The sequence below is a fragment of the Mus caroli genome, unplaced genomic scaffold, assembly GCF_978045245.1.
Source record: "Mus caroli unplaced genomic scaffold, Mus_caroli_1 scaffold_4, whole genome shotgun sequence".
NCBI lineage: Eukaryota > Metazoa > Chordata > Mammalia > Rodentia > Muridae > Mus > Mus caroli.
The window spans coordinates 47,422,674-47,446,820 of NW_028227259.1; positions in this window are offsets into that span (position 1 = coordinate 47,422,674).

Genomic DNA, 24,147 nt, shown 5'->3' on the forward strand with positions numbered 1-24,147 from the left:
GAGATGAAAACCTATGCTGCAATCAGGAGCAGCGTGTACCCCAGAGATGTGGAGGCAGATGGGCAGAGAGGCAGAGCAGAGGTGGGAGATGGAGTAGGTGTGGTGGGAGGAACAGGTCAGCTCTGAACAGGCTAGTCCATATCCTCCTTAGAATATTTTTTTTCCATTGCAGACTGAGCCTTATTGCAATCAGTTAATTACAACAACCATTATTTTTGTCAGATCACAATGATTTCCAACACGAACTATAGAGTCATAATCCTATTTGCTGTATGGCATGACCGAAGAGTGGGTAGTAAGGTAAGGAACAGAGTTTAACTTCTATGCACAGACTCAGTATAGCAAACATTTCACAGCTCCCCTTGAGGACCAGTGAGATTCTCCCCCCCCACCCCCCAATGACATCCCTGCCAGCCTTCTTTTCCCATGAGTGTGGCCAGTGGCATCAGGTGATAGGTAAGTCAGGTGACACACACACAGACATTTCACACTAGCTTCTCTGTTCTCTCTCGCCTCTGACTTTAAGCATTTCAGTTGGATGACTCTGGTTGTCACATGAGTAGGGGAAGGTGCACCTCAGGCTCTATTGAGGAGAACAGCTGCTCTTGTGAGGAGTACCTATTTGGAGATTTATGTAATCCATCAAGTTTCTAAAACGCCACTCACAGTAGGAATTTTATTACAGTGACTAACATGGTAATGCTAAAGCTACTAGAGAAAAGTCTTCTCACTGTGTGTCTCTAGAGGAAAAGGGTCCCACTGTGTGTCTCTAGAGGAAAGAGATCCCACTATGTGTCTCCCCTGCCATCCTCACTGGAACTATCTTCACCAGGAAACAAATACCATTTGGTCAGCTTTTTTATTTTAAAGATCATTTGCCAAGCATCATAATCACGACGATCAAACTATCACATGAAATAACAACGTAGAGAAAAGCACCAGGGCAGCTGGGGCGCAGGGTCGACTGACACTCGCCAGCTACCCACAACACCCGCCACAGGATCTTAAGACTTCTGGTGAGTGGAGCACAGCTTCTGCTCCAATCCAATTGCGCGGGACCTGAGACTGCATTAGTTAGGGAAGCAGAAACCTGCCTGAGTAGGACCACAGGCCTCATCCGGCTGGATCAGCGCCGGGGTAGCGGGAGCGCAGGGTTGCCTGACACCCGCCAGCTACCCACGACCCCCTCCACAGGATTTTGGGACTGCTGGTGAGTGGAACACAGCTTCTGCTCCAATCCAATTGCGCGGGACCAGGGTAGCAGGAGCGCAGGGTTGCCTGACACCCGCCAGCTACCCACGACCCCCACCGCAGGATTTTGGGACTGCTGGTAAGTGGAACACAGCTTCTGCTCCAATCCAATTGCGCGGGACCTGAGACTGCATTAGTTAGGGAAGCAGAAACCGGCCTGAGTAGGGCCACAGGCCTCATCCGGCCCGGGGTAGCAGGAGCGCAGGGTTGCCTGACACCCGCCAGCTACCCACGACCCCCGCCGCAGGATTTTGGGACTGCTGGTGAGTGGAACACAGCTTCTGCTCCAGTCCAATCACGCGGGACCTGAGACTGCTCTGGTTGGGGAGAGAGAAATCCGGCCTACATAGGGCCACAACCCTCTTCCGGTCAGAAAAGCACCAGGGCAGCTGGGGCACAGGGTCTGCTGACACTCGCCAGCTATCCACAACACCCGCCACAGGATCTTAAGACTTCTGGTGAGTGGAGCACAGCTTCTGCTCCAATCCAATTGCGTGCGGGACCTGAGACTGCATTAGTTAGGGAAGCAGAAACCGGCCTGAGTAGGACCACAGGCCTCATCCAGCTGGATCAGCGCCAGGGTAGCAGGAGCGCAGGGTTGCCTGACACCCGCCAGCTACCCACGACCCCCGCCGCAGGATTTTGGGACTGCTGGTGAGTGGAACACACCTTATGCTCCAGTCCAATCATGCGGGCCCTGAGACTGCTCTGGTTGGGGAGAGAGAAATCCGGCCTACATAGGGCCACAACCCTCTTCCGGACCCCCGCCGCAGGATTTTGGGACTGCTGGTGAGTGGAACACACCTTCTGCTCCAGTCCAATCACGCGGGCCCTGAGACTGCTCTGGTTGGGGAGAGAGAAATCCGGCCTACATAGGGCCACAACCCTCTTCCGGTCAGAAAAGCACCAGGGCAGGTGGGGCGCAGGGTCGGCTGACACTCACCAGCTACCCACAACATCCACCACAGGATCTTAAGACTTCTGGAGAGTGGAACACAGCTTCTGCTCCAATCCAATTGCACGCGGGACCAGAAACTGCATTAGTTAGGGAAGCAGAAAAACGGCCTGAGTAGGACCACAGGCCTCTTCCGGCTGGACCAGCACCGGGGTACCGTCAGCTACCCACGACCCCCGCCACAGGATTTAGAGACTGCTGGTGAGTGGAACACAGCTTCTGCTCCAATCTTTAAACAGTGACAACGATAACAACTAACCCCAGAGATTACCAGATGGCGAAAGGTAAACGTAATAATCTTACTAACAGAAACCAAGACCACTCACCATCATCAGAACCCAGCACCCCCACTTCGCCCAGTCCAGGGCACCCCAACACACCGGAAAAGCTAGACACGGATTTAAAAGCATATCTCCTGATGATGATAGAGGACTTCAAGAAGGACTTTAATAACACACTTAAAGAAATGCAGGAGAACACTGCTAAACAGGCAGAAGACAATAAAGAGGAAGCACAAAAATCCCTTAAAGAATTGCAGGAGAACACTGCTAAAGAGTTACAAATCCTTAAAGAAAAACACGATAACATAATCAAACAGGTAGAAGTCCTTACAGAAAAGCAGGAAAACACATCCAAACAGATGATGGAAATGAACAAAACCATACTAGACCTAAAAAGGGAAGTAGACACAATAAAGAAAACCCAAAATGAGGCAACACTGGAGATAGAAACCCTAGGAAAGAAATCTGGAACCATAGATACGAGCATCAGCAACAGAATACAAGAGATGGAAGAGAGAATCTCAGGTGCAGAAGATTCCATAGAGAACATCGGCACAACAATCAAGGAAAATGTAAAATGCAAAAAGATCCTAACTCAAAACATCCAAGAAATACAGGACACAATGAGAAGACCAAACCTACGGATAATAGGAGTGGATGAGAATGAAGATTTTCAACTCAAAGGACCAGCAAACATCTTCAACAAAATTATAGAAGAAAACTTCCCAAATCTAAAGAGAGAGATGCCCATGAACATACAAGAAGCCTACAGAACTCCAAATAGACTGGACCAGAAAAGAAATACCTCCCGACACATAATAATCAGAGCAACAAATGCTCTAAATAAAGATAGAATACTAAAAGCAGTAAGAGAAAAAGGCCAAATAACATATAAAGGCAAGCCTATCAGAATTACACCAGATTTTTCACCAGAGACTATGAAAGCCAGAAGATCCTGGACGGATGTTATACAGACACTAAAAGAACACAAATTCCAGCCCAGGCTACTATACCCAGCCAAACTCTCAATTAACATAGATGGAGAAACCAAAGTATTCCACGACAAAACCAAATTCACACATTATCTCTCCACGAATCCAGCCCTTCAAAGGATAATAACAGAAAAAAACCAATACAAGGACAGGAACCACGCCCTAGAAACAACAAGAAGGTAATCCCTCAACAAACCTAAAAGAAGACAGCCACAAGAACAAAATGCCAACTTTAACAACAAAAATAACAGGAAACAACAATTACTTTTCCTTAATATCTCTTAATATCAATGGACTCAACTCCCCGATAAAAAGACATAGACTAACAAACTGGCTACACAAACAAGACCCAATATTTTGCTGCTTACAGGAAACTCATCTCAGAGAAAAGGATAGACACTACCTCAGAATGAAAGGCTGGAAAACAATTTTCCAAGCAAATGGCATGAAGAAACAAGCTGGAGTAGCCATTCTAATATCTGATAAGATTGACTTCCAACCCAAAGTCATTAAAAAAGACAGGGAGGGACACTTCATACTCATCAAAGGTAAAATCCTCCAAGAGGAACTATCAATCCTGAATATCTATGCTCCAAATACAAAGGCAGCCACATTCATTAAAGAAACTTTAGTAAAGCTCAAAGCACACATTGCACCTCATATAATAATAGTGGGAGACTTCAACACACCACTTTCACCAATGGACAGATCATGGAAACAGAAACTAAACAGGGACACAGTGAAACTAAGAGAAATTATGAATCAAATGGATCTGGCAGATATCTACAGAACATTCTATCCTAAAACAAAAGGATATACCTTCTTCTCAGCACCTCATGGTACCTTCTCCAAAATTGACCACATAATTGGTCACAAAGCAGGCCTCAACAGATATAAAAATATTGAAATTGTCCCATGCATCCTATCAGATCACCATGGACTAAGGCTGATCTTCAATAACAAAATAAATAATAGAAAGCCAACCTTCACGTGGAAACTGAACAACACTCTTCTCAATGATACCTTGGTCAAGGAAGGAATAAAGAAAGAAATTAAGGACTTTTTAGAGTTCAATGAAAATGAAGCCACAACATACCCAAACTTATGGGACGCAATGAAAGCATTTCTAAAAGGAAAACTCATAGCTCTGAGTGCCTCCAAAAGGAAACTAGAGAGAGCACACATTAGCAGCTTGACAACACACCTAAAAGCAGTAGAACAAAAGGAAGCAAATTCATCCAAGAGGAGTAGACGGCAGGAAATAATCAAACTCAGGGGTGAAATCAACCAAGTGGAAACAAGAAAAACTATTCAAAGAATCAACCAATCAAGGAGCTGGTTCTTTGAGAAAATCAACAAGATAGATAAACCCTTAGCCAGACTCACTAGAGGGCACAGGGAAAGCATCCTAATTAACAAAATCAGAAATGAAAAAGGAGACATAACAACAGATCCTGAAGACATCCAAAACACCATCAGATCCTTCTACCAAAGGCTATACTCAACAAAACTGGAGAACCTGGATGAAATGGAGAAGTTCCTAGACAGATACCAGGTACCAAAGTTGAATCAAGATCAGGTTAATGATCTAAACAGCCCTATATCCCCCAAAGAAATAGAAGCAGTCATTAATAGTCTCCCAACTAAAAAAAGCCCAGGACCAGATGGGTTTAGTGCAGAGTTCTATCAGACCTTCAAAGAAGATCTAATCCCAGTTCTTCACAAACTATTCCACAAAATAGAAACAGAAGGTACTCTACCCAACTCATTCTATGAAGCCACAATTACTCTGATACCTAAACCACAAAAAGACCCAACAAAGATAGAAAACTTCAGACCAATATCCCTTATGAATATTGATGCAAAAATCCTCAATAAAGTTCTTGCTAACCGAATCTAAGAACACATCAAAACAATCATCCATCCTGACCAAGTAGGTTTCATCCCAGGGATGCAGGGATGGTTCAATATACGGAAATCCATCAACGTAATCCAGTATATAAACAAACTCAAAGACAAAAACCACATGGTCATCTCGTGAGATGCGGAAAAAGCATTTGACAAGATCCAACACCCATTCATGATAAAAGTCTTGGAAAGATCAGGAATTCAAGGCCCATACCTAAACATGATAAAAGCAATCTACAGCAAACCAGTAGCCAACATCAAAGTAAATGGTGAGAAGCTTGAAGCAATACCTCTAAAATCAGGGACTAGACAAGGCTGTCCACTTTCTCCATACCTATTCAACATTGTACTTGAAGTCCTAGCCAGAGCAATTCGACAACAAAAGGAGATCAAAGGGATACAAATTGGAAAAGATGAAGTCAAAATATCACTTTTTGCAGATGATATGATAGTATATATAAGTGACCCTAAAAATTCCACCAGAGAACTCCTAAGCCTGATAAACAGCTTCGGTGAAGTAGCTGGATATAAAATTAACTCAAACAAATCAATGGCCTTTCTCTACACAAAGAATAAACAGGCTGAGAAAGAAATTAGGGAAACAACACCCTTCTCAATAGTCACAAATAATATAAAATATCTTGGCGTGACTCTAACTAAGGAAGTGAAAGATCTGTATAATAAAAACTTCAAGTCTCTGAAGAAAGAAATTATAGAAGATCTCAGAAGATGGAAAGATCTCCCATGCTCATGGATTGGCAGGATCAACATTGTAAAAATGGCTATCTTGCCAAAAGCAATCTACAGATTCAATGCAATCCCCATCAAAATTCCAACTCAATTCTTCAACGAATTAGAAAGTGCAATCTGCAAATTCATCTGGAATAACAAAAAACCTAGGATAGCAAAAACTCTTCTCAAGGATAAAAGAACCTCTGGTGGAATCACCATGCCGGACCTAAAGCTCTACTACAGAGCAATTGTGATAAAAACTGCATGGTACTGGTATAGTGACAGACAAATAGACCAATGGAATAGAATTGAAGACCCAGAAATGAACCCACACACCTACGGTCACTTGATCTTCGACAAGGGAGCTAAAAACATCCAGTGGAAGAAAGACAGCATTTTCAACAAATGGTGCTGGCACAACTGGTTGTTAACATGTAGAAGAATGCGAATCGATCCATTCCTATCTCCTTGTACTAAGGTCAAGTCTAAGTGGATCAAGGAACTTCACATAAAACCAGAGACACTGAAACTTATAGAGGAGAAAGTGGGGAAAAGCCTTGAAGATATGGGCACAGGGGAAAAATTCCTGAATAGAACAGTAATGGCTTGTGCTGTAAGATCGAGAATTGACAAGTGGGACCTCATGAAACTACAAAGCTTCTGCAAGGCTAAAGACACCATCAATAAGACAAAAAAACCACCAACAGATTGGGAAAGGATCTTCACCTATCCTAAATCAGATAAGGGACTAATATCCAATATATATAAAGAACTCAAGAAGGTGGACTCCAGAAAGTCAAATAACCCCATTAAAAAATGGGGCTCAGAACTGAACAAAGAATTCTCACCTGAGGAATACCGAATGGCAGAGAAACACCTGAAAAAATGTTCAACATCCTTAATCATCAGGGAAATGCAAATCAAAACAACCCTGAGATTCCACCTCACACCAGTCAGAATGGCTAAGATCAAAAATTCAGGTGACAACAGATGCTGGCGAGGATGTGGAGAAAGAGGAACACTCCTCCATTGTGGGTGGGATTGCAAGCTTGTACAACCACTCTGGAAATCAGTCTGGCGGTTCCTCAGAAAATTGGACATAGTACTACCGGAGGATCCAGCAATACCTCTCCTGGGCATATATCCAGAAGATGTCCCAACCGGTAAAAAGGACACATGTTCCACTATGTTCATAGCAGCCCTATTTATAATAGCCAGAAGCTGGAAAGAACCCAGATGTCCCTCAACAGAGGAATGGATACAGAAATTATGGTACATTTACACAATGGAGTACTACTCAGCTATTAAAAAGAATGAATTTATGAAATTCCTAGCCAAATGGATGGACCTGGAGGGCATCATCTTGAGTGAAGTAACACAATCACAAAAGAACTCACACAATATGTATTCACTGATAAGTGGATATTAGCCCAAAACTTAGGATACCCAAGATTTAAGATACAATCTGCTAAACGCATGAAACTCAAGAAGAATGAAGACCAAAGTGTGAACACTGTGCACCTTCTCAGAATTGGGAACAAAACACCCAGGGAAGGAGTTACAGAGACAAAGTTCGTAGCGGTGATGAAAGGATGGACCATTTAGAGACTGCCGTACCCAGGGATCCATCCCATAATCAACTTCTAAACGCTGACACCATTGCATACACTAGCAAGATTTTGCTGAAAGGACCCAAATATAGCTGTCTTTTGTGAGACGATGCTGGGGCCTAGCAAACACAGGAGTGGATGTTCACAGTCAGCTATTGGATGTATCACAGGGCTCCCAATGGAGAAGCTAGAGTAAGTACCCAAGGAGCTAAAGGGATCTGCATCCCTATTGTTGGAACAACATGATGTACTAACTAGAACCCCGGAGCTCTTGTCTCTAGCTGCATATGTATCGAAAGATGGCCTAGTCAGCCATCAATGGAAAGAGAGGCCCATTGGACTTGCAAACTTTATATGCCCCAATATAGGGGAATGCCAGGGCCAAAAGAATGGGAATGGGTGGATAGGGAAGTGGGGGGGCGCTATGGGGGACTTTTGGGATAGCATTGGAAACGTAATTGAGGAAAATATGTAATAAAAATATTAAAAAAAATAAAATAAAAATTGACCATTTATTAAAGCTTTAAAAAATTTTTTTATTTAAAAAAAAAAAAAGAAATAACAACGTAGAGATCGAAAAAGAAACCTACATTAAACCCCACTTTTTGGTGGAGGGTCCTTTACATTCCCACAGAGCAGAAACCAAAATCAAGTGGTTAAAAATTTAGTATCTATTGCTTCAAACAACCTCACAGCAGCTAGGTCCTGTTCCACGGTGACACTGCCACAAAACAGCTGCCACTAGTATTCCTGATACAGGCCACTGTTCTCCACAATAGAGCCTAAGGCCAACTCTTCCCCAGTCTTGTGGCAACCAGGATCACTGGCCTGAGGTGTTTCAAGTTAGAGGAGAGGGGAGAGCAGAGGAGTTAATATGGGTGTCTGTGTCTGCATGTGTCACCTGATGGAACTTTCATCCAGATGCCCCTTGCCATACCTACTTGGCTGGCATAGATGGCATTCTGAGGAAAATCTCACTGGTCTTTGGGGAGAGCTGTGACTTATTCATGTCTTATATTGAGTTTGGTGCACAGGAAGCAAACACTTCCATGTCCTAGTGCCCAATCTTTATTGATGGCATAAATCTAGTGGGATCTTGGTGCCATAACTAGTGTTGAGCAACCTTTGAGACTTGACAAAAACTTTGCCACCAGCTATAGAAAGGACTGGAAGGTATTCTGAGAATTTTTGTCACATCTTGTGGTGTTTCCTGCTCTCCTGTACTGCTGGCTTTGCTTCCAAGCAATATCAAAGTGTCCTGCCTGGCTGAGGAGATGGTTCAAGGGGGAAGAAGTGTTTGTAAGCATGAAGCCATGTGTTCGAATGCCCAACACTCATGAGAAAGGCTGTGTGTGGCCATATGTGTACCTATAATCCTCATCTGTGGGGGACAGAAATAGGAGAATGGCTAGGGCTTGGCCAAATCAGCCCCACTCCATGTTCAATGAGATTCTGTCTCAGGGGCCAAATATAACCAAGAAAAGCCCTTGACGCCAGCACGAATCCTCCACATACATGTACAGATACCCTCCATCCCACACATACAACTTCCTGTTCCTGCTATAGTAAGACCACCACAGACACCTTGGTTTCCTGCTTTGGCAAAATACTGGTCTGTTGTACATTGATGGGAGAGTAGTTTCTTCTTTCTCCATGGTCCTCCTTTCCTAGGTCCAACATTTGAAAATTGGTTGGTGTCATTTCCAAAACCATAGTTTCTAACACCTCTGAAATCCTTTTCTTCATTGTTGAATCCACTGGAGCCACCCCCACAGCCACCAAGCTTACCACTACTGCAGCTACCATCATTGCCTTATGGACATTGAGAGTCTCCCTACTTCCACCAAAGCCATTTCCAAGGTCACCACCAGTTATCAGAACCACTTGAAAATCTGGCTAGATTAGCCAGCAGCATCTTCCACTGGTTTCTCAAGACACAGTAGAGTCACCTGTAGGGACTGAACTGGCATCATAGGGTCTGTGCAGAAGGGTCTTTACACTCCAAGCTGTCTCCCAAGCCTCATAGCCATCACTTAACCCTCCTACAGAGACATTCAGCAACTTTCCCAAAGTGATAGAGCTAGCATGAAACTGAAGGGAACTGGAATCTAGCCCAGAATGTCTCAGTACACCGAGATTCTACTATTTTCATGATTCCCCCCATCATCAACCAGTCTAACTCCTTAATATCATTGTTTGTTGTGGTCCTTTCTTTTGAAATCTATAAATATCTTCCACAAGTATCTAACTAAAATGGTTGTTGTCACTAGTGACTGCTAGAACCAATGGATAAGAGAAAGTTCATTCTAATATGCTCAAAGATTGCACTTGCCAACCACATGGAGTAGAGCTTATATTGATCCTTTGAGTAGAATATTTGCAAATTAGGTCTGAAGGACCTGGGCACTGGAGTATTATAGTTCTAGAACTTCTGTTTGCAAAACTCAAGTTCAAACTCAAAAGGGTTACAGATAAATATAAAGCTCTCCACCACAACATAAAATCAACTTCATACCCTCATTCTTTTACTAGCACTTTGTGGGTGAGCTTGCTATTGTGATTTTCTATAAGAAGAAAAAGATTAACCTGGTGTCTCCTGTCAAAGAGCTTCTGTTCAGAGAAAGACAAACAGTGGTAGAGTGTCATGGAGTTACAGGTGACAGGCAGGCACATCAAGGGAAGTTTGAAGAAAGCTGTGGTTCCAAGTCCTTGTCCATCTTCAATCTAATGTTCCATTAATGCTGCGAACATTGTGATGTTTGTTTTGGTGGGTGTGTTATAGAACGAAGATGTGCAAACAGAGTGCTCTGAAGTGTGAGGGGAGGAACAGCCTATATTGATGGCTGGAAGATCGAGAAAGCTTAATAGAAGCAGGGATATTTAGGGTGAATTCTGAAAAATAAATGGAAGTTGCCAGAGAGGAGGAGCGTTCATTGCAGGTGGAATCAGAAAAGCATGTTCAATGATATAATGGGGAGAAAAAGGCAAGTAAACCATTACTGAAGTGCAAGGAAGGGTTGGTTACTGGTCCTATAATGCTACAGGGGGGAGCATAAGAGATACAGAAGTTTAGGGCATTAATGTGAGCTCAGAGAAGACTGCATAGGGCAGGTAAAGTTTGCGTTGAAGAACAAAGTAGCTGCAAAGATGTTTGAAGTTCTTCACTTTACATCATTGGGACAAAATTCTTTAATTCTGAGAATTGGGAAAGTTGTCTTGGGATATTTGATAAGATGGGGAGTAGAAATGAGAAAAGAGATGCTGAAATCAACCAAGGAGTGCCAGGGAAGACATCTGCAGAAAGAAGTGGGGCTGAATTGAGGCAAAAAGACCAGGTAATTCACCAGAGTCAGGAAGGTAAAAGTTCAAGGAAAAATGCAGCTCATGTGGAGAAAGCAAGGGACAATGTGGTATCTGCTTATAGCCACAAATGGCTTCTAGCACCTGGAACAAAGAAAATTCTTGTATGGGAAGAGAGAACACTGGTAGATAACCAGAGGCCAGAGGTTCTCAGCCTTAGCGTTTGTGGGTCACAGGATCAGTACTCATTCAGAATATGGCAAGAAACTGAAAACATTGACCAAAACAAAATGGTCACAGAGTGGGCTCAATGGATGATCAGGGATTTAAGCATTAAAAACCTGGAGGAACTGAAGCCACAGTGGGAAAAAAGTAAGATTTAAGGCTGTCAAGAGAATGGATAGTCTGTTAGGAGATATTGTTAGAAAGGGGTCTATCCATGTCTGAGATGTTACACATGCCCCCTCTTCTATCCTCTTGCTATCTCTCTACCTACTACCTTTGTAATGGCTAATATAGATTGCCAGTTTGCTAAGGCCTAAACAGCTGTGGAGGATTATCTAGATCATGTTACCCTCTGGGCAAGTCTTGAGGGACTCTGTAGATTAACATTGAACCAGAAAGACATTGCTTTACCTCTGCACAGCCCCGTTATTTAACCCGAGGTCTTAAACTGAGCAAGGAGAAGGCAAGCTGAGCATGAATAGTGCTTGCTCTCAGATCTCTGATTGCAAATGCAATATGATGTTACAATGCTGCTGTCGGGCCTTCCCTTGAACTGTGCCAGACATAAACCCTTTCTTTCTTACATTGCTTTTGTCAGGCATTTTGATATTGCAACAAGAGAAGTAACGGATACAATTTCCAAATAGGGAAAATTGGCCAAGAGCCATCACTCAAAGGTGTCCTAAGGAGGTAGGGTCAGAACTTACAATGAAGACTTCTTCCTTGCTGGTCCATATGCAAAGTATAGATGAGTCCACACTGGTTTTCATGGAGTTTCGAAGGTCCATAGTTACAGGATTTCAAATTACAAATACCTTGTGAGACACGATGTTTAGATACATATTATAAAGAGGTAGATTCCATTATGATAAGATTCACTTAACAGTGGGCTTCATTTTCAACATTTTGTTAAAAGCACTCCCATTGATGAAAACTATCTTTGAGAGAGTGAGATGACTCAATGGGTAAAGGTACCTGAGGCCAAGCCTGATGACTGGAGTTCAATCCCCTGGACCCACATGATATAAGGGGAGAACGGACACTCGCATGTTGTGCTTTGAGCTTTATAACATATACTCACACAGAGACACACCCACACTAAAGTATAATTTTTAAAAATGCCCATCTCCTTAGACTTTCAAATCTAGAACTAATCTTTGGAATGCCCCCCTCTCCCAGGTACTAATTAGAGCCAAAAATGCTTCATGGAAATTTAGTTGAGTTTTCTTGAGTGACATAGAGGTTCAGAGGAGGGCCTTGAGAGGAGATGCTGGTGGAGGAACAAGGAGGGAGAAGGAAAGCACGGTAGAGCACTTGTAGAAGCCTGTCACTGAAGCTCTGCACAGCTGCTGTGCTTCTTTGTGCAGGCTATAGACAAGGAAACATCTAGACAATGGATGCACACTTCAGACTGATGCTCTTCTAACACCAATATCCACACTCTTTTTCACAAATGCCACCATGTCTTTGTGTACATGCAATTTCAGCACTACATTTAAAAGCTCTCTTTAGAAAGAAGGCAAAAAAATATTTTTTCCTTTTTCCTTCTGCTACTGCTCCCAATTTCTATATGTCATGGGCTGTGTCTCATCCATGCCATGTCTCTGAAGCATTTCTTGGAAAATCCACCTTACATGTAACCATGTAACCTTTAGTTTTCTAATAACTATTAAACAAAGGAAGATTTTATAAAATAAACATTTTTTCTATAAGCCCTAACTATATAAAGCATTTCTATAACAAGACAACAAAACCTTGCTTTTTATAGGCTCCTAAGGAAGAAAACAGCTGTAGTATAAAGAGTTATTTCTTCTCAAGAATATACAATAAAATGTGATCTAAAGGAATGTAAAAATGAGGCATATAAATTCTCTTTTACCTGTTCTAGCTCAAGGGCCATATGAGAAACTTCTGGAAATTGTTGTCACCCCTGGATTCTTGTGTTGCCATGGAATCCAGTTCTTCCTCACAGGTTTCACCTAAAGTCCACCAAGGCAGCTATGATAGGAGGAACAGTCATTTTCATGACACGGCAGTTCCCACAGGCTAGTAAAAGCCAGCTCTAAACAGCCAAGTCATCATTATATCAGATGCTTCTGTCCTACATTCTTGTTCATTGAAGTTGAACTTCCAGGAACACTATGAAGTATTTACTCTACAAGCACCTCCTGAGCTTCCCTGTAAGGCTTCAAATTAAAAGAACTGACACAAGTTAAGGGCTTAGCCTCATTCATTTTTCTTTATTAACTAAATTTTCTTTGGGCTGTTTCATCCTTGTATATACTGTATTCTGACTGCTCTCATCTCAGTCTTTTCTATCACCTCCCTCCCTATCCACTCATCTTTTTCCTTATCCGTCCATCTCCCATAGACACATATTTTTGTTTTGTTTGTGTCCCTAAGTTTGATCAAGGCCATGTGTGTGGCCTTGGGATTTCAACTATCCATCGGTACCTGGTGGGTTCAGCAGTGGGCACACAACTGAAGACAACCCCCATGCTTCTCCAAGAGCCTAGAAATACATAATAGCTCAGAAGTAAGGACGAAGGTCCTGAGCCCCTCTCCCGCCTATGATTAAACATTGAGACCTAACATGTGCAGTTCCAGCATAAGTACAGGAAGCTGCTCTGAGTTCACCATTGTGTTAGTGATGTCATGTTGAGAAGACTGGACAGGACTGTCCTCCCTACCAGTTAGATCTTACATTCTCTTTACTCTTATGCCACAACATTTCCTGTGCCTTAAAAATAATGATAGAAACAGCTTGTTTAGAGCTGAGCATGCACCCATCACGTATTCTCAGCCATTAGTCTCTGCATTTGGCAGTCATTAGTCTCTGTATTACTGCTGTTCACTGAAAACAGAGACTTTTCTGATTAGGTTGCTCTAATTCTGAAGTTAGCCATGAGGAGTGATGCAGTGGGTGGGGTGAGAAGTTCTAGTTCAGTGTTGTGAGCAGATGCCCTGCTCATCAACTACACTGTGTAACTTCTGTCCCTTCTCCGCACTTATTTTCTGGAGTTCTCACACCAGACTTCAGATACCCTGAACCAGTGCCATTATGTCTTTCTGTCTTTGTTACATACATTAAAATATAGTTTTGATGTGCTATGAGTATATAAGTTGATTAGCTGTGTTGACAAAACTGACATTATCTGTGCAGGCCAACACAACAAAGTGTCATTATAGCTAGGTGACTATAAAAGGTCTTTGATTAGCACACTGCCAAGTATCCCATAAAGGAGGCATTGTCTGGGCTGCACACACTGCTTCCCCTGGCTGTACCTTTCTTATGGGGACTCACACTCAAACTTCAGCACACTGTAGTCGTTATCTTTTGCATAGTTGTAACAGAAACACTTGACAGATATAATTAATAGGAGAATTTACTTTGGTTCACAGTTTCAGAGAGTTGTTGGGCCCCACACATTTGAGAAGAGATGTCACAGAGGTGGGAACATGTAGCAGATGAGAACTGTTCCCTTTATGGTTGACTAGGAAATGGCCAGGGATCATATGGCTAGACCAACTTGCCCCCGAGTGATCTAATTCTTCTAGATAGGCCCCATTGGACTTCCACACTCTCCTAAAAATAGCAGCAGAACCTGCAAAGCATTCATCAAGAACCTCTGCAGGACATTACAGACTCAAACTACACCAGAACAGCCATTCTTTACTTTTGTCCTTAAACGCAGGCAAAAGTAGAAATAACACCAGCAAATCCCAGAATTCTACCCTCAGCTTACCTCAACACTATCATCTCATGTTTGATTATCTTTTTTTTTTCTTGCAGAGTAAGCTACACAGGGAGTGAAGATTATCCCAAAGGACCATAAGGAGTCACTGATATTCCTATATTTCCTATCAAAAAGGAAAAATGGCAGTCGGCTTTGTTTTTTGAGCCAAGTCTCTCTGGTCTTTGAGTGGAAGAGAGACAAGAAAAGAGCAAGATGAACTTCAGGGTTACCAGGAAGGTGGTACAGAAAAGTTGATGGAATCATAAAGTACAAAAGTGGAAGCAAGCAAAGAAAAGAATGCTGTTTATAATGCATTGGTAATTAAACTTAACCCTTCATTCACAATGACCCACTAATCTTCAGCTGGGAGGACTGAAAACACACACACACACACACACACACACACACTACAAATCCAAGCAAATATACATTTAAAAAAATTATTACCATGGGTGTTCACACTTCTAGGATAAAAGCACCAATGAATGTTTCCCACAGTCATCTTGCTTTCTTGAGCTTATTCAAACATCAGTGGTTTTAGCATGAAGCTTAATCTTTACAAGTCTGCACCAGAGTTTCCCCAAACACAGCCTTGCTGACTCTCTCTCTTCTAGTGGTCAGTTTGAATGTTTAATGCACAGGACAAAGTCCCAGCATCAATGCTAGAAAGCTTTTGAGACACCCTCTGTGTTTGAGTACTTGCACTTAGCCAGTGAGAGTTGCCCATACTCAAATGTTAAGCAAGGAATAGCCACTCACATTCTCACATGCTAAACAGAATATGTAGGGAAAGTGTGCTTAAGCCAGGACTATTGAAGCAATAGTGATCAAGACAGAAGAAAACGAAGAATCTGTTTCCATGCAAGTTCTACTCCAAAGGGAGAGAGAGCACACGAAACAAATAATAGATAAAATGGTGGTTAGAGCTGTAGAGAAAATTTAATCATGAAGTGAAGCCTTAATCTGGAATGTACAGAATCCACGTGCCTGGGGGACCCTGAAGGGGAGGAGATCCTATTTTATGTGAGTGAAGATGACAGACCCTCCATTGTGTCTTTTTGTGTAAGTTTTGGTTTCTGTTTCCCACTTCAGAAAAACTGGAGAAACTGGTCTAAACACTGATGAAATACAGATGATCACTACTTGCAGAGTCCATATTTATGATTTTGCCTGCTAGGTAAAATGCATTTCTAACCCCAGTGCTATAGTTCTGTTGCTGTGATAAAACACTCTAACCAAAAGCAACTTAGGGAAGGAAAGCACTTATCTGGTTTACACTTTTAAGTCATATCCATCATTGAGGGATAGTTTTGTTTTTGTTTTTTTAAAGATGAAACTTTTGATTCAGGTTCAGGGATGTGACTATGGTCCCCTCACCTATGCTCATGCTCAGCTAGCTTTCTTATTCATCAGAACACATGCCTAGGGATGGTGCTCACTGCAATGGGTTGGGTCTTCATACATCAATTAATAATTAAGATGTCATTCCACATGCATGCCCACAAGCCAATCTAATAGTATCCCTCAACTAAGAGCACCTTCTTAGGTGATCCTAGCTTGAACCAAACTGACAAATCCATTCTTGTGGTACTACCATGGTCACTTAAGAACCTGTGCAGAGTAACAAAACAATTGAGTCCAGGTGTGCACATTCCTAGTCATGCTCCAGTAAAGTGATGCTTTGCCTTGGTACCTCTGCTCTGTTATGAGCAAATGTCATTTTCAGTCTATTTAGCGTAGGTTCAATTACTTCTTTGTTTGTTAGAAGTATGATATTTAATATGGACATTGTCTAAGTGCAGACTAGTATAGAGGCACATTCCCAATAGCTTAGCTAGTAAAAATACACATTACCTCTGGACAGGCTAGTAGAATTGCACATTGCCTATTGGCTTGCTAGTATAGAAGTTACATATACCTTAAAGAGGAAGTGTATGTGTTAGAGCAATATGTCAATAACCAACAATATGTCTTTAAGGCACAAGTTCTCAACCTGTGGGTTGCAACTCCTTTGGGGGTTAAACTATGTTTTCACAAGTGTCACCTAAAACTATTGAAAAACATATTTTCATTACAATTTGTAACTGTAGCAAAATTACAATGGGGGTGGTAGTCACAACAACATGAAGAACTGTGTTAAAGGGTGGCAGCATTCAGAAGACTGAAAACCACTGCTGTAAAGGGTGTTTTTAAGGGGAATAGAGAGATAGTTCTGTGGCTAAGAATATTATTGCCCTTGCAAAAGACTCAGGTTCCATTCCCAATACTTGGGCTGCTTCACAACCATCTACAACCAGTTACCAGGGGCTCCTGACTTCTATAGGCTACCACATGCACATAGAGAACATACCTACACTCCGGCATACACATGTGCATAAAATAAAATAAGTAATTGTTTAAAGCTGTGTCTTTAAATAAGACTAGGCAAAAGAAAAAAGTTGTTGGTGAGTTAGCAAAAGAGAAACCTGATCTCATGTTTTGCCTAGGAATGATCTGTTGCCTTTATTTCCCATTCTGAAGTGAGGACACCGCAAAGACAATACTGAAGACCAACTGCATCACCTTCATTCTCTTCCTATGCTGAAAGGGAGTGTTATTTTTTTTTTAAAGCCAGACACTTTTAAGCTCAGCAAATCCAGATCTTAACCTGAGTTCTGCTGTTTATGTCCATGTAATTTGGGGCCAGGTTGTTAATCTTATTGGTCTCAGTTTTATGATCTGTAAAATAAATGGAATGGTGTCCACCTTGCAGGGTCACAGGGAAGGATAAGTACAATAACACATGGGCACTAATTTGAGGGCACAGAGTAGACAATACTTTAATTAAAACCATTTAAAATACCTCCATTTTCCAGTTGCTTATGTCTTGCTATTGCAAATTGTATGAGAGAAAATAATCACTTGCATACATTTTTTAATCTGATCAAGGTTTAATTGAAAAGTATTGCATGCCTGGACTGAAAACATCAGAAGATACATAGAGTACACATGAACACCTTTACCTCACAGATTTTCCTCTAGAAAGTAATAGTTGTGGCCCATGGTATATGTTTCTAGAAGACATGTATACAAGCCTAGGTATTTATGTATATAAATACTTCCAGAGTGGAGTTCCAGAGCACTCGAGATGTGGTTGCTTGGCCCCATATGCTTAGGCAGAACATGATAGTGATGGGATTATGTCAGTGAAGACAGCTAGACACTTCCTGGCAGAGAGGAAGCACACCACAAAACACGAAAAGACCAAAGACAAGATATCCCTGAGCATCTACCCCCAAGGTCCTAATTTCAAGAGCTAAACCTCATTTTTTCTTTACATTTTTTTATTAGATATTTTCAAATTAGATATTTTCTTTTCTGGTTTCCCCTCTGAAAATCCCCTACCCCGTTCCCTCTCCCCCTGCTCACCAACCCACCCCCTCCTGCTTCCTGGCCCTGGCATTCCCCAACACTGGGGCATAGAGCCTTCACAGGACCATGGGCCTCTCCTCCCATTGATGATTGACATGGCCATCCTCTGCTACAAATGCAGCTGGAGCCATGGGTCCCTCCATGTGTACTCATTGATTGGTGGTTTATTCCCTGGGAGCTTTGGGGGATCTGGTTGGTTCAGATTGTTGTTCCTCTTATAGGGCAGCAAACCCCTTCAGCTCCTTGGGTCCTTTCTCTAGTTCCTCCATTGGGGACCATGTGCTCAGTCCAATGTTTGGTTGAGAGCATCCACCTCTGCATTTGTCAGGCACTGGTAGCCTCTCAGGAAACAGCTATTTCAGGCTTCTGTCAGCAAGCATTTGTTGGCATCCACAATAGTGTCTGGGTTTGATTACTGTACATGGGATGGATCCCAAGGTGGGATGGTCTCTGAATGGCCTTTCCTTCAGTCTCTGCTCCACACTTTGTCTCTGTAACTCCCTCCATGAGACTTTTGTTTCCCCTTCTAAGAGGGATGGAACTATTCACACTTTGGTCTTCCTTCTTCTTCAACTTCATGTGGTCAGTGAATTGTATCTTGGGTATTCCAAAATTCTGGTAAGTGCATATCATGTGTCTTCTTTTGTGATTGGATTACCTCACTCAGGATGATATTTTTCTAGTTCTATTCATTTGCCTAAGAATTTCATGAATTCATCATTTTTAATAGCTGAGGAGTACTCCATTGTGTAAATGTACCACATTTTCTGTATCCATTCCTATGTTGAATGACATCTGAGTTCTTTCCAGGTTTTGGCTATTATAAATAAGGATGCTATGAACATAGTGGAACATGTGTTATTATTACATGTTGGAGCATCTTCTGGATATATGCCCAGGAGTGGTATAGCTGGGTCCTCAGGTAGTACTATGTCCAATTCTCTGAGGGACTGCCAAACTGATTTCCAGAGTGGTGGTACTAGCTTTCAATCCCACCAGCAAAGGAGGAGTGTTCCACTTTCTACCCATCCTTGCCAGCATCTGCTGTCACCTGAATTTTTGATCTTAGCCATTCTGACTGGTGTGAGGTGGAATCTTGGTGTTGTTTTGATTTTCATTTCTCTAATGACTAAGGATGTTGAACATTTCTTAAGTGCTTCTCAGCCATTCATTATTCCTCGGTTGAGAATTCTTTGTTTAGCTCTGTACCCCATTTTTAATAGGGTTATTTGGTTCTCTGGAGTCTAATTTCTTGAGTTCTTTTCCCTATTTGTAGATGACAGTATATTTAAGTGATCCAAAAAATTCCACCAGAGGACCCCTAAACCTGATAAACAACTTCAGCAAAATGGCTGGATATAAAAATAACTCAAACAAATCAGTGGCTTCCTCTACTCAAAGGATAAACAGGCTAAGAAAAAAATTCAGGAAAAAAAAAACATCTTTCATAATAGTGACAAACAATATAAAATATGTTGGTGTGACTCTAACTAAGGAAGTGAAAGATCTGTATGATAAGAACTTCAAGTCTCTGAAGAAAGACATTGCAGAAGATCTCAGAAGATGGGAAGATCTCCCATGCTCATGGATTGGTAGGATTAATAAAGTAAAAATGGCCATCCTACCAAAGGCAATCTCTAGATTCAATGCAATCCCTATCAAAACTCCAACTCAATTCTTCACAGAGATAGAAAGAACAATTCTGGGGGAGAAAGAATCAGTACCCCCTCTAGGGACAAGTGTGATAGGTTATTCAGTCTCAAGGAGTCAGCCCTAAGCACATATATTTAGAAGCAACACTAAATGGATTCAGCTGTGTGTGTGTGTGTGTGTGTGTGTGTGTGTGTGTGTGTTATTTATAATTATAAAAGAAGGTTCATGAATTTGAAAGGAAATTAGGGATATATAAAGAGTTGGAGGGTGGAGAGGAAAGTAGAAATAATTTAAATACAAGACTCATGAATGAACTTCTCAGAACAAGAAATACTTAAATATAAAGAAATAGAAACATTAATGTATTGGTAGGTGTTTTTGTTTTGTTGAGATAACTGAGAGAGTTACTAAGAAACAATGACATCAATAATCCCTCCTCCTTCTACTGTCTCTCAGTGTCTCCAGAAACTTGTATATGAGTTGTCACAGATGCTGGGGCCCAGGAAGGGGACTGAGAAAGCAGAAACTGAACATTCCTCTTGAGGAGGAAGTAATGCTCTTTGGGTAGCAAGATGTTGTGGAATATTCCTTATAGCATTTCTCATCTTTAGTTCCAGAAAGTGGTGCCAGGATCTGTGAGTATCTGGGCAGTGGACCCCAGGAGCTGAAACAGCCCCAGTACTGCACCCCTGTGTCCCAAAACCACATTATGGAGGAGAGGACCTGCTAAGTTGGGAAAGTGAGCTTCATGGCAGAGATGTGATGTCACCCAGTAAGACTGAGTGAAAAGGACATTTCCAGCCTCACTGATATTAAAGGAAATAATGTGTTATGCTTTATATCCAAACACTGTTGCTAAATTCAACTTTTGTCTGCCTTACTGGGAGATGAAGGTTGACTAATAAGAGTTTATTGAGTTCAGCTCGAGTGGACAGTGCTATACTTAGTTAGTTATATATAGCAAGATGTGGGAAGTTATGCCCATAATCCCAGTACTTGGGAAGCTGAGACAGAAGGAGTGTCACAAGGCCAGTTTGGGCTACAAAGTAAGCTCTTGGTCAACCTGTATTGCCAAGTAAACATTATCTCATATAAGCCAAACAATAAACCAACAAACAAAACATTTCCAACAGTCCAGGGGTGCAGAGAATACAACACATGAAAACAGGGAAGCCTCTGATGATAGAGGAAGTGACAGTGGTCTCTATGTCCATCCCTTATTACAGACTGTGTTCAGGAGTATGGTCTTCATTGTAACAACTCAAGATGGCTTCAAGTGTGAGTTCAGGGTAGATTGATCAAGGAGGAGAAGGCATGAAATGATGGACAGATTTTGTATAAATTTCTTTGTCAGAATTGTAGAGAAACTCACAGTTAAGTGGAGGTAAGGGTAAAGTGTTTCTTAGAAGAACATGACAGCTTTATGTAAGTGGTAATGGCAACTTCAACTAGAATTGGGACAATATGTGAGGGATTTGAGGAATAGCAAATACTCTGGCCAGACCTGGGGCCATTTCTACTGTCAAGGATGAGATTAACATAGATGACTTGGTGATATGACCCTCCTTGAGGAGTGTTGTTCCCTGAGGTGTAACAATCCACACAACGGCCAGAGAACATGAGAGAAAGTGGGGATTTCATTTCATTTTGAACATGAGGTACTGCTAAGACACGTGGTTGAAGGTGAAGAGTTGGGCAGGTGATGCAAGAGAGAAGACTCTATGAGCTGTAGAAATGCAAGCAAAGGCCTCTCTCTCTGTAGAGTTCAAGTTCCTTTCACTTCCAGCTTTTATAGACAATGCTGCTGATGGTGCCAGTAATTTTGAGAATGATAGGTTCTGTTGATCGATGATTATTCTAGGCACATGGATACACTATTTTATTTAATTACTGTGATAACACTATAGGTTTGCCTGCTATCCTACTTTCTGTCTGAGAAACTAAGGCCTAGGGGCACATAGACAATCAATCTCAGAGGCATAATCCACAAATAGATGATTGTTCATAAAATGAGAACACGGATCATATTTAAATTATAGGGTCATTGTGAAGGTCAGATTTACAACAATAGTAAGTGACTTTGTTACACCTATTACACACTAGACACTGTTTTATCATTTATTTTTATTTGTTCTTTGGTGATCCTGGGAATCAAACCCAAAGAGTTCTGTATGTTTGCTAACTGCTCTACCACTATTCTACAAGCCCAGTCCTAGACAACACTTTAAAGGTTCTTTCATTCAATCCTTGCAACACTGTTATGCAATAATGTTATATCTAACCCCATTCTAGAGCTGAGAAAATAAAGGTGCAGAGAACTTAAATAACAGCCTATGGCTGTGAGTCAAAGATAAGAATAGATCCTGAGATGTCAAGATCCAGAGTCCATGGTTTAAATACTATGAGAAACCAATTATTTCAGATTTATGACTAAGACAACTACTGATACATGGTAACTACTTATGGTATAGTCTAAGGGAAAAAAATCTCAGGACTTAATCTAGAACATTGATCCAGTACAAAAATTAAACCCATATTCCCGTTATAGGTTCAGAGCTGAAGTGAAAGGACATCTATCAGGAAGTACATGTTCAACATGTTAAATGAGTTAGCAAGTGGGTCAGTTCTAGGTAAGAGTGGGAAACCGATCAGATGAGAGTTGATATGTCAGCATCTCTTCCATGCATTGTCATTTGCAAATGTATAGTGTGACCTAGGAAAGACACTAATGGGTGCTAGGACATGGCTTAGTGGGTATAACACTTGCCTGGCATGCACAGAGTCTTGGATTTGATCTTCAGCAAAGCATATGTTAGGCATGGGTCCATAGCTATAGTCTCAAATATCAGAATGTGGAGGCAGGAATTCATGATCATTCTTGGTACTACCTAGTGGTTTCAGTGCTGCCCTGGGTACAGCAGACTCAAACAAAACCAAAATGAAATGAAACAAAACAATAACAAGAAGTCAAATGGTGTATAGCTGGATTCCCACATACCTCAATTCTGCTCCTTGATAGACATACTAGTCTTTCACTGAAGTCACCTAGGACTGTATGCTCTTGGAAATCACTAGTGATACCACTCATGATACAACCTGCTAGGTAATGCTGAACTCCTGGATCCTTGAAGTCCCTACAGCTTTGCCATCTCATTGTTGTCTGAACTAAAATGTCCTGATGTCTTTAGGTCTTCATGGGTCCGTTTGTTGCTTCCCAATGTCTTCACTCAACTCCAACTCTAGACCCTTGGCCTGGAGGACCTATTGTTTTTTCAGGTCACAAGAGTAGAAAACACATGAAAAAAGAAATCCTACTTGTTCAGGCATCTGACATTGATACTACTGTGGTGACTGGAGGCCTCATACAGCTGTCAGCAGCATCCTTAATGAGAGGCCTTCCCATGTTCCCTTACATTCCCAGAGTTCTCAAAAACATCGGCCCTTTCTGATGTTCTTGTCAGCATTCTGCTCTCCTTAAATTTGTTTCCCTTCAGTTTGTCCACAGCTGCTATCAACCTGGACCAGACAAACTAAATGTAAGGGGCTCTGGCAGACTCCTTCAACCTCTGCAACCCCCTGGGGTGTCTAACCTTTCCTTCTTTGTCTTCTCTGAGAAGCTGTACACTCTGACTTTAAGAAGTGTTTTGACTGGACACACATTTTAAACAGCTCTGGATATACTTTTCACCATCTGCTTTTAAGTACTTCCACCAACAAAAATGCCTTTGAGCATCATTTCATATTCTCCTCCCACGCCCCTCTCAACACTGAATCAAGACCTATCACCAACTCTAATTGAACTAAGAATAACAATATTTATAATTCAGTTGCATGGTTGTAAACACTGATCCAACAAAGTGAACACTGCCACCAACCACCATCCCCATGGCTAGCCTTAGGGAATTGGCAAAGCAGGCTGGACCAGGACCCTGTCGACTGAACCTGTTCCTGTGGCAGCACCATCACCACTCTGATCCAAGGATTTCTTTATCTGTTAAATGTTTCCATGGATTCAGTTACAAGGGCAAGGCCCAGTGTGAACCCAAGAAAAGAACTGATTGGCAAAGAGCAATAGTGAGTAAACAATGTCTT